This window comes from Lagopus leucura, unplaced genomic scaffold (assembly GCF_019238085.1).
Source record: "Lagopus leucura isolate 7727_CA_CO unplaced genomic scaffold, USGS_WTPT01 Super-Scaffold_100014, whole genome shotgun sequence".
NCBI lineage: Eukaryota > Metazoa > Chordata > Aves > Galliformes > Phasianidae > Lagopus > Lagopus leucura.
The window spans coordinates 15743098-15755884 of NW_024962268.1; the positions used below are offsets into that span (position 1 = coordinate 15743098).

A 12787-nucleotide genomic window follows, 5' to 3' on the forward strand; every position below is an offset into this window, starting at 1 on the left:
CTTTTATTATTATTATTATATAAGCATGTAACATTCCTCTCCCACCCACAGGCCCAATCTCCATTCACTGTACAGAAGGGACCTGATCTGGAAATGAATCAGAAGCTATTCATAAGACTGTAAGGTCCGCTGCATACATGGCTATCCAACTTCAACTCAAAGTGAAAGAGAAATGTGAAGGAAAGGAGATGAGAGATCAGCCTTCTAGAAGAAGAAAAATGCCACTCGTAGGAATCTGATTCCATTTCTATTAGAGATTATAATTTTTTCTGTGTTCCTTTGTTCCTGCATTCTCCAAAACCTAACTTAAAGAACTTTTCATTAATCATGCTGTAATCAAATTAATGAAATCTGCTCTAATATTACCATATATGTTACGATAAAAAAGAAAAAGTCAGACTAACTTAAATGTCAGGTGCAGTTGGAATTACCAAGTTACAAAGACAGCGACCAACTTCTGCATCTCAGTTTCTAACTTGTAAGATCGTGCACTCTCCTCAAAAACATTTTAAAACCAAATCTGTGAAGCATTCCAGTAATCCAGTACATAGCACATAAATGCCTGTGAGAATTCTATCTCTGGAGCAAGGTTTAACGATGTACAGCAATTAAGATAAAAGACTATATACACTGAGCACTAAAGAGAAAATAAAAGCTAGGACTGGAAGCAAACTTGAGAGTTCATCTGGAAAGCAGAACACAGGAAGTTCCATCTGAATATGAGAGAGAACTTCTCTATTTTGAGGGTCACAGAGCACCGGAACAGTGCTCAGAGAGGCTGCAGAGTCTCTTTCTCTGCAGATATTCAAAACTCAGCTGGACACTTTCTTGAGTAACCTACTGTAGAGAACCTGCCTCAGCAGGAGAGTTTGACTAGATATGATCTCCAGAAGTCCAGAAGAAAGGATACCCATCACCATTCCTAGAAGATATCAACCTACTATCAGTTTTTTGTTTTTGCTTTCAATCTCTATAAAGGAAATCACTTTCATTCCACACAGCCACTAAATAGGCACTGAAATTACCGTAGAAAAAGTCACAAAAAATTAAGACTACCTACCAGAGTGCATTCACAAAAATGACAAATGCAGACTACACATATCTAAACTACAGAATTTCCTCCTATTTTCTCTTATTAGATGTATTCCATATTTCTGAGGTTTTTCTTTTCATTATATGCTCTTCTTAGTTAATAACAAAAGAAATAAACAAACAACAGACAGACAACTCAACAAATTTCTGCATGTGAAGTATCACTTATCTGACTAGCTAATTCTTGTTTTGTAGTTTTGGCTTCTCAAGACTCTCTCAATAGATACTTCTCACATACTTTCACCTCTGTAGAGATTCCCTTGTATACCTAACTCCAGTCCACCCCTTTACCTTGGTTTCTTGCTAAAACCATACTACAGGTCTTTCTGTACCTTTACAGGTCTATCTGTATCTTTACTCAGGACATCAGTATCTATCTCACAAGCTTTTCTATTCAGTTCCAATCAATTATCATTTTCTTAGCAACTTCCTCCATCCCAACTTCTTGAACATAAAACTCCCATTCCTTCCCCATCTAAGTTCAGTGCCAATCCACCACCCTTCTCCTCTACATGTTCACCCTTCCAAACATCTGCAACCTCAGTCCTTCTCTCTTCCACATTTGAACAAATCAACACTATGTATAAGCAGTGAGTGGACACCAGGAAACTACGTAGGCTGCTCCAAAGTAATGTCTCCTAGGAATTTCCATGAAAATTATGACAGCTACAAAGAGAAAAATTTGGTAAATTAAACTCTTGGTCACAAAACACTGTTTTTCAGCAGTTTAGTCACCACCATTACCTACGCACTTTCACCAGCAATCAACAAGAGCCTGCATGCTGTGTTCATAAAATTCTGCACCAGTGGAGGCAACCTATTACTATGGTCACCACTGCTGAACCACACCACCCATCAACTCACTGTGCTCACGTCTACTGTTTGGTCTCTGTAAATGCTCAGTGGGCATCAGTGAATGTCAGTGGGTGTCATTTTTTCCACGTGGAAGAATACAGTGACACACCTTTGTTACATTTACATTTCTGTATCAGATGCAATTCTGTCAGACTGCCCCCTCTGCTGTCATCTGTCACATGGCAACAACATGTAAGAGAATACTGGTGGTAAGGTTTACGCCCTTCTACCATACCACCAATATCTGCCTCTGATATCAAGGGCCAACACCATAAAACAGATGGCATTACTTTCAGTGTAGTCCTTGTAGGATCCATAGCATATCTCACTACAACAAACTATACTTATTTTTTTGCCTTTAATGCCTATGGTAGGAGAGATGAGATAATTTGGAGATACCTATAATTCGCCCAATTTTTCACAATTTTCAGGTGGCAACAAGATGTACATCCCAACAGCAGAATTCACTTCATGCTCAAATGTTAATATCCTCTCTCAGAGAATGGAGATGTTCAACTGATTTGAAGAAAAGGTCAGAAATTATTTTTGAACACTGCTTTCTCTAACCTGACCCTTTGAAGCCAGAAAGACATTTCAGCCTTTCAGTACTCAAAGAGAGCTTATAGATAATATATCTGCCTGAATGGAAGAAAAAAATGCAAGAAGCGGGACTTTGAAATTTAGACTGAAAACAAAATTTTTGAGACAAAGTACTTCTAAACATATCCTTTCTGAATATGTGGTCAACACAAAGGTGAGCTTGTAGCTCAGACATAATAGATAGAAGCTGCAGTGTCATAGACACATGTCTACATTCCCAGAGTTTGAAAAGTTACATTATGAAAAAAAAAAGAAAAAAAGAACAAGAAAAAGTTTTGTACTATAAAGCTAAACATGAAAGTATTAAGAAATGTCAGAATTGACAGAATTGACTTACACTTATATCAAAATGCACTAAGGACTGAATTGTCTTCATGAAATGATCATAAACTGCTTTTGCCACCCACAGCATCTCTGCTTTATGTATGGCATGTGACAGACGATGGTCATGAAACAAATCATAGTTGCATAGTAAAAGGAGCTTTGTTCTGTGAGATGTCACACCTTTTTACTGTGAAATTTGAACAGAATACAGTTAATTGAAAAAAAAAAAAAATCTCCCCAAAACAGAGATGATGTGCTGGAAACTGCCAGTTTGTCAAAAACAATTACTGTCTGCAAAAATAGTAATAAAAAATAATAATAATAATAATAAAAAAAACAGAATAAAACCAAACAACAATAACAACAACAAAAAACCCACAAACCCTTATAAACTCAGAACTACTTGTTCTACCTGTTCTATAATATATCTTGAGCCTCTGGGTCATGATTAGAGCAGATAATTAGACGATAAAAAGCTGTATGGAGGAAGAAAAACTCACGAACAACTCTGATACAAATTGAACACGGGAGTTTCTACATCCCAAGGAAAGCTCTGGCCAGGAACACACATGTGATACCTCAAAACAGTCCTGCTTTCCTAACACGGACACACAGTTTACAATAAATACTAATTGGATGACTGAATGGCATTGCAGTGAAATGGTCTGACCACTAGGTTGCAAGGATTTTCACTCAACCAGTTCACATGAACTGCAACAACTACCACTTTCAAGGGGCAGAGTCACACCCCAATGGTTCACCAAGGAAGGCTTAAGACCTTCTCCATGCTTGCCATTTCAGCATGCTGTTCAAAGTGTGTTTTGAGAATCTTAAATACAGCAAGCAAGTTATTTAATCATTTGAAGATTTGGTGTTACGCTACAGTTGCTGTCTCTGATCTTTTGTTTCTACATGTTTTGGAGGGAGATTCTTTTTAATTTTTCAGGACAGGAAATCTATTTTTATCTAGTTCCTGGCATAATCAAGACAGCTAACACTGAAAAGATGTTCAAGGCCATCAGTGAAAACCCACTCCACATTTTTTATGGGTGCAGCAAGGAAATAACAGGCCTGATACGTTGAAGTGTGAGACACCACAATAACAAACAAAATAAAAGCAAATTACAAATTCATTCCATGTTGTGAAGTAACTCTAAAGATCTCAAGAATAAAACATGTCAAATAACATACTCAGGATTTATAAGCACTTTTAAAACACAATTTTGATTTAGTTTCAGTTTTCTGTCTGTAAAATGTAATATCTTATGGATATACCGAAGAACTTTTCTCTAACATTGGTGATACACATATGTATTTTTATGATAATTCCTACAAATGAATAGATGAAAACACTTCAACATTCATTAAAGATGTGGATGTAATACAGCAGGTAATAAGTCAGGAGGCTGCACGCTACATAACAAAGCCAAGCAAATATATAAAGTAGGTTATAACAGTATACTGGTCAGCTATCATTTCCCATGCATTGTACGAAGCACTGAATTGGTAAGGAGAAAATACAATAATGGTTGATGATCCAGTGTACAGAGAAGGGGGCTAGTTTATGCTTGTTTCTTAAGTCTTTTTCAGTTTCCTTATCTGAGCCTCTGACTTTACAGTCTAATGTTTTAAACTTCCTGTAAAATGCATCACAGGTCTACACACTCACACTGCTGAAAAGACAAAAAAGAAAAAGAAAAAAAAAAATCACCACCACAGAAGTTCTTTATATCTACCATAGCAATAATTTGAAAAATTGGAATATCTAATTACATAAAGAACTACTATGAGCCCCCTGCTAGTAAGAATACAGTCTTCTGGAATCTGGTCTGACTGAAAGACTTTAACATGAAAAATGTTCTTCAATGTTTATGTTTTTTATTTCTATGAGCCATGTAGTCACCTTCAAGAACAGCACCAACAACTACATTTAAGTTGCCTTTTAGTTCCTACATACAGCTTGGCCAACATTCTTTCTCTCCTCCCTGTTGTTTGTGAAATTTTCCACAGTGAACAGTTGGGACAGGAAGCGAGACACAAATCATAGTTTCTGCACAATCTCCTCTAACACTATTGCCTCACTCCTGGGGTGCAGCAGACAGCAATATAAAGCACCTCTCTCACATGTACTTCGCAGGTCAGGAACATCTACTAAATATGTTTATAACCCTAATGAAATAAAAGCACAAATATAGATAAATTGTATTAAAAGGTTTTATAACAATGATATGACAAAAGGAATTATTTTCTTTTCCTATTAGAGATGATCACCTTTAAACAGGATTATTACCAATAAAATACAGGTACCACCAATTTCAAGCACTTCCTTATAGGTTGATACCACTGATTATTGAAAATCAGAAGCTAACCTAATTTGTATTACGTCTAATGAGGGCATATGAAAAGGAAGACTGAAAATAAGTTGCATCATACTGAATGGCCCTTCTTTTCGAATGTTGAATATTTCTAACAAAACAATCTGCGACTGTAAATAGCTGTTCTAACACTGGATGATACACCTCATGCCTACCAAACACCAAACTCTAAAGTTAAAATGACTTATATTTTTCCAATTACATACATTCATAATTGCTATCAAAATGTACACAAACTGACGAACATACAATAAATTCTTTTAGAATAATAACTAGAAAGCATAAAGTTATGAATTTGAAAACAATCTCTTTCTTAGGTCTACATACTCAGAAAAGAACCCTAATTTCTTTTTCTAGTTAGTAGCAGTTGTCCACTAAACTTGTCTAACATTTATGAAGTCAATATTAATTTATATTAAATTGGATGACTTTTGCACTTCATAATGTACTACACACAAAAAAGTACATTTACTACTGAAAGCACAGACAATTGCATTAGGAAACTTACTGTACCAATCTCTGGCTGAAATCAACCTACACTACTGTTTCATTTAATATCCCCCAGAATATGGTTTGCTTATATTACAGAGAGAAATATATACATGAACCATTGGAGATTAAGGCTGTATTATGTCTAACATCATACAAATAACAAAAACATGGTTCCAGCCCAAAGACATTGCTACATATTGTGTAGATTCTGCAAGAAGAGGAACACTATTGTCAATGGACTCCCAAATATGTAATGAGGTTGCACCCAGATTCACGTACCCTTCTTTAAAACTGCAAATGGTTTTAGCTGCATAATTTTGCTTCCCCGCTTATTCTTCATTTTTCTCCCAAATGAAAATATAAGCATTCCAAATGTAGAAAATTAATGTTTGGATTTTTTTGTGTCACATGCCTGTTTCTATGTCTTTATAATATATATATATATAATATACATACATATAGATATATATGTACACACAGACTTAAAAAAAAAAAAAAAACCACAAAATCAACTTTACAAGATAGCAAAAGCTTCAGGGATATTTATTTATTTGTTGGAATAACTTCAGATAAAGCATTTAAGAAGTTCACCCAAAAAGAAAAAATTGAACTTGTACATAAGCGAAAAATTCAAAACATACAAGGTAGCCAAAGTACAAAGTAAAAGACAGCCAGAAGAAAAAAGTGTTCCTTTCTCCTCTTTCAGTTAAAATAATTTTTAAAACTAACAACTCAAGAATAATTGATTTTCTACCATAACATTAATAAAATAACTAAATCCTTAGGCTGTTGTGAAAAGCAAAAGACCTCTTAATGCTATGGAAAATGAAGTATGAAGGTGAAATACACAATTCTATATGTTATAAACATAATCTTAAAAAAAAAAAAAGTCACCTTACATTCTTACATTTCTCCATTAAATAATTCTACCTAAAATTTACAACATAAACTGCAATAAAGCAGGTAAATGAGATTTAGCCATCTATTGCTCAAAAGAACAAAAACTCATTACAAACCATCATAAGCAGGCACCATTATAATGTTCCCTCCATAACTATGCCTAGTTTTGATATCAGAGAAGAGCATGCTGATTTAAAAAAAGAAAAAAAAAAAAAAAAAAAAGAAAAAAGCTGTAAACACAACCCTGGAGAGATAAACTTGACAGGAACTACATAACTACAGTAGCTCATTTCCTGTCCATATCTCATATATTTAAAACAAACCCCCTTAAATTAAAAGTCAGTCAAATAAATTCCTCGTGTTAACTCAGCAAGCACATTTCTTTGTTAAAGAAAGAGTTGTTTGAAACAACAAAATAAATGTTTCGGTTAACGTCACTTCCTAATGATCAAAACTACCCAAGAACTACAAGCACTTCTGCAGAGTCCTTTCTTTCCTGTGAAGCAAAGTTGCACTCGGCCCCTACGCATGCTACAGACCAAAAGAAAACAGCAATTCAGCTACGCGCAGAGATAGAGACAGTTAAGAGACAACTAGCGGCTCCCTCTGCAATTCGTGAAGTTTAAAAATAAAAAGCTGATTTTTCGAAGAGTAAATGGTTCCTCTCCAGGCACGTAGGCCTGAGGCCCTGTTGCAAACAGCGTCTAACAGGACCAGGCAGCACAAAGACAGGAATGGGAGATTAGTGGGAGGGAGGGAGGCCGGGATTGGGGCTCAGCAGGATCTTCAGGCTTTTTAAAATTCAAACTGCTCCCTGACCAATACAAATCACGGACACGCTACTGACTACTACACGGATTTACAGCATTAAAAACACGCCTTCTACGTGACAGCTATATTAACTTCACCCTTCTAAACATGTATCAGAGCACTCAAAGCCATCATAGCACACTTTTTACAACTCTAAACACGATGCTCCAGAAAGTTACTTTATTAGATACAATAACCACTTACTATTACAACAGATCTGCCTAAGCAACTCAAAAAACTATTTGAAAATTTAGAAAGTATTAGTTGCTTGTCATCTATTAATTTTCTAACTAAATGAAAAGTGAAACTCATTATCTTAAACTTTCCACCAATTATGTAATTTCTGAAGGAGTACTTTTATTAGTTTGGAGGATGTTTGTTTTAAAATCTACCTCAATTTATAATAACACTCTCAACCATACTATATAGAAAGTGCAAAATTTATTTAACTGAAAATTAGCCGCCATTTATTTATTTATATACCATTTATTTATAAAGATCTGACACTTAATCAACAGTCATTTACAAAACACACTTGACTTGTTAAAGTGACACCTAATTACATATTCAAACACCATGGACACAAACAGCCAATAACAACCTCAGGTTCTCAAAGTGATATGGCCTGACAAGAAAGGATGGCACTTTTAAAACATTCTTCACTTTTTCACTTAATTAAAATCATGTTTGTTTCTCACAAACTTAAGGTAAAATCTTACCTTCACCTTGGGCCATGAGGTGTCATAAATGTACCACTTTACTCTTAAGCCCTTCCCAATTATTATTATTATTATTATTATTATTATTATTTTCTTCTAAGAAAGCACAAAATAGTATTTCTCCTGAATTTAGTACATATTTCCATAGTGCCTACAGCACTGAGACTCTGTGGAATACCCAACACAATACGCTTCCCTATGTTTTTCCTAGGTCTGCAGGTGTCCATATTGTGTCAATCTGTCCACAAGATCTAGTTATGCTATAAATACACAAATTGATTAACACCCTAATCAATCGCTTTATTATTTAGAGATCAAACCCTTAATGGTTATAAATTCACGTCCATTCGAACTTTGAGAATGGAGTTTGTTAGAAGATCAGAGCAGCGAAGACAGATATTTCTGTTTCCGTATATTTACATTGTCTCTCTTCCCCTGTCCCTCCACTTACTCCTTCCTCAGTTCAGAGGGCTGTCTGCACCGGGACCTGGCTCCCTCGCTTTGGCGAAGTTGTAAATATGGCACAGGATCAGCGCACATTTGCGGCTAATGGTATTGTTTCCTCCTCCTCCTCCTCTCTGGGCTGAGGCCTGTCACCGAGAAGCCGCTTCGCCTTTCTAATCCCCGAGCTGGAGTAAAGGCGCTGGCCGGCGGGCCTGCGCTCTCCACCAGGCCTAGGCCTCCCAGCAGCCTGGGAAGAGCCGATCTCCTCCGCCAAACCCGAGCGAGCAAGAAGGGGGGGACGCGAAACAAACACCTCCTGTGCCACCTACTCCCCCGGACCCCGGATAAGAGCTAATCTCCTCCGCTCTCGGCAGCGCCGGGCCGCCCCGGCTCGGAGGCCCGGCCCGGCTGATGGAGAGGGCAGGGAGGGGAAGGGGAGACAAGGAGGGGGGATTACCTGAGCAAATCGGCGTCTGAATCCAACGAGAATCCGAGAGGGGGAGAAAAATCCGCCCCCCTCCCTCCTCAGAGGAGCCGCCGCCGCCGCTGGGCCGCCGCCGCCGCCGCCGCGGAGCAGGAGGAGGAGGGGAGATAATATAACAACAATAATCCGGGCCGGGAGGGGGGCTGGCTCCTCTTCCGTCTCCTCCTCAGTGCAGCGAACATGTAGAGCCGGGGGTGAGCGGCACGGACGAATCCCTTCCCCCTGAGCCTGCTTCACAACATCGACACGGGCCGCGCCGGGCCGAACCGGTTCCGAGACGCGGCCCGAACAGCGGGGGGAGCGGGGGGGAGGGGGGGGGGAAGTCGGGGGCGGGGGGGACGGAGGGGGGACAGAGCCGCCGAAGGGCCGCCGCTCCCTCCGTGTGAGCGAGCGCGGGAGGGCGGAGGAGGGGGCGGCCCAGGCACGGCGAGCCGGTACCGAGCAGAGGGGTGGGGGGAGGAGGAGGAGAAGGAGGGGGAAAGGATCCTGTGCGCGTCGCTCTCGCTCCCTCTCAGAACAAAATGCCGACCGGAAGTGCAGCTGCAGGAATGACTCCCTCCACCGGCGCCAAACACCAACAGCCTCCCCCTTCCCTTCGCCGCCGCCTCCTCGCCCGCTCGCTCAGCCGGCGCCGCTTCCGCCGCCGCTCCGCGCCGCTCCCTGCCAGAGCCGCCGAACAGCGCCTGGTGGCGGGCGCGGCCGTCCGCGTGCGTGGCTCTCCCCTTCCCCAGCCCTCTGCCCGCCGCCGGGGCTCTTCGTTTCCTTTTCCTTTCCCTGCCGGTGTGCGGTACGAACCCGGAGTTCGCGCTCAGGCCTGCGCTGAGAGGAAGGCACCCAGCGATTTGCGAAGAAGTGGCGGTTGAAAATAATATTAATAATAATGTACATACACATGTTTTGGGTTTCTTTTTCGCTTTCCTTACGGATGGTGGGGAGGACTGCAAGTGACCGCAAAATGCCAACTCGCAGGAGGCAGACGTAGAAAGGAGCCGTGCGAGGAGCCCGCGAGGCGGCAGCTCCCCCTGCCCCAGGGCGGGACGCGGCAGACCTGGACACCGATGGAGTTACTGTTACCCTGACTCGGCGTTCGTAAAGAGACTGTGTCGCAGGAACTGAAACACCGAATGCCGAAAGCGTCGCCGGGGCCACGGATTTCCAGGCGGACTTCGCGAAACGGAGTGGCTTTGTAAACAACGATTTTAGACGAGCGTGGGGACAACTACAGATGTTAAGGTGAAGGGTCTTTCGCTGGAAGGTGTTGCTCCCCACCCTCCTCCAGGTTTACTGGAGATATTTTAACGGGGTTTGCAAAGGACAGGCTTGGAATGTATCCTCCTCTGAGAGACTTTTTCTCTACACAGGTAACACTGAGTAAACATTCACAGAATAATAGAAGCACTTACGTCTAATGAATCCACCGTATTTTTTTCATACTCACTTCTTTTATGAACTTCTCAGTACTTGGACAAAAATCCTTCTCTATTCTTGCTCATCTATGGAATGCAGGATTCAGCCATACACTTGGACACAGCAAGATGTGAAAGTCCTGTGACATACAAACACACCCTTTCAATTCTGGATGGATATTATTTGCACAAAGATATAATATCTTACACCAAGCTACTTGAATCTCTCCAAGACTTAACAATTTCCTGAGCAATGCTCTATATTTAAGGCAGATTTCAAGCCTGGCTCTCAAGCTTAACTGTTACATTCACTATATTGGATTAATCAAAGTTTGCTTTACAAGTGTATTTGTTTGAAAGTACACAAGTGAAGACGGCACTGGAGAACACCGTAATTCAGTACTTCTATCTAATGGGCTTAAAGGAAACAAAGTAAACCAGATTCTGAAAGAAATGTATTGCGTGCCTTTGTTATATGTCAGTTTAAAAGGCCCCAACCCTACAACTGTTTAGGCATTTATAATTTCAAATTATCCATTTCAAATAATTAGTGTAGCAGATGAAGCACGTTCATAAATCTTCATGCTTTATTTAATACAGTGCAAGTCTGCAAGATAAGGGGGGAATTATCTCTCTTTTTTTTTTTTTTCTGTGAATTAAAACTGAATTTTAAAATTGCCTATTTCAAGGCAGCATATGTGCATTACGTCAATTTACCTCTGAGTTCAAAAGAAAATTTGATTCTGAAAGGACAAGGCTGCAGGAATGTTATTCCAGTCTACTTCCAACTTACTTAAATAATTCATGTTGTTGGGCTGTTTCTGTGATTTTATTAATTCATAAAATGATTTTTTTCTTAATTGATTTACTATATAAATAAAACGTAAATACTCATTGTTTTCAAATGCCAAGTGTCTTCCATATCAAATGTGTTTTAGGCAGTAGAAACGTCATGTAAGACACTCCTACTTGACTATTCTGCTTCTGCCAGAATTTTCCAGTGAGAACATCACTAGTAATACTTTAGGCTTTTATGATCCTTTTTAAATAAAGGAATTTTTGGAAGCACCTGTTTTGTTTAAACACTATTACGTTACTACCTGCACAAGAAACCAACTAATTTATTATTTGTTTTAGAAAGTGTTATTGTAACACATGTGAGTAAATTTTTTTCCTTAAGGAATGAAACTGTTAAATATGTCCTAGTCTATTAGACGTTACTGTAGTTCACTTTTTAAAACGATTCTTCAGCTGCATTCAGACAAGGATTCCTGTATCCCTTTTGTCTTCACAGGTCTACTCACAACAAATTATTGTTTAATGAAAGCTCACTAGTTCCTAAAAATATTTTAGTACATATGAGTTATATCTCTTTTTAGTGAAATGGACACAAAATGGGATAAAAACAAGTACTTCCAAATATTATCAGAAAGCATAGCAAAAGATACTTCAAGCCTTATTTCAGCTCCAGGCCTTAGTCATGGGGTGGAGGTAGTCCTAATCGGTATGGGAGGAGTTCTGCAGTCACACAACCGTGACTGTGGCACATTAAGGAATGTACACTTCACTAAACAAAGCTGGTGGCAGTGTAGAGCAGGGCAAGGCTCTTCAAATTCCTGTGAGAAGTCCACACCTATATAGTTGTGAAAATGAACTGCAAATTTCAGGGTACAGCTACCACCTAATCTGCTCCCTTTGAAGTCAAGAGAGAACGTGTTTTATTTTTTTCTCTAAACAAATGATTGGGCTCCCATAAATATGAAGTATTTGCACAGCCAGTTATTCTGAGACTCATTTCTTGTTCTTTAAAGAGAACATATTATTCAGTAATTTTAATGTAACTTTAAAAGGCAGGAATTCTCAAACACTTTCCACCAAAATACGTACCATTCTTGCTGCTTTTTACAGCTTTCTGCTTGCAAGGCCATTACCATTATGTGCATGTACACTGTTTAAAACAGGGAAAGGACTCTTCTCTCTTCATTTGATGTAAATGTTCCTGACAGCTACATGTTTCTATTCAGCTTCATAAATTATAGACAGTAAAAACACACCTAGAACCAATGTTTTCTTAACAATCGCTTGTTGACATTTAATTTATTTTTCTCTAGAATGAATGAAAAGCGTATTGTACTTCTCCACATTATGCTTTCTTTACAGGCTAGTTAACATACAGCTGCATGCCATTTTAAGTAATTAATGGAATGCACAAATATTATTATGTTGTTAGTAATTTGCAAATAGTATGTATTTCTGTGCAGAATTTTTTTTTTTTTTTTAATTAAA

The 12787-nt window shown here is 39.1% G+C and overlaps 1 protein-coding gene across 1 annotated transcript in view; it reads right to left on the reverse strand.

Moving 5' to 3' along the window:
- The window catches only part of NIPBL (NIPBL cohesin loading factor), a 147826-nt gene extending 138662 nt beyond the window's left edge, over positions 1 to 9164 (reverse strand). Inside the window, exon 1 of the mRNA XM_042875527.1 lies at positions 9069 to 9164. The gene's annotated coding sequence lies outside the window, so the exon portion shown is untranslated. The remainder of the gene's footprint in view (positions 1 to 9068) is intronic.
- Between the last annotated feature and the right edge of the window lie 3623 nt (positions 9165 to 12787).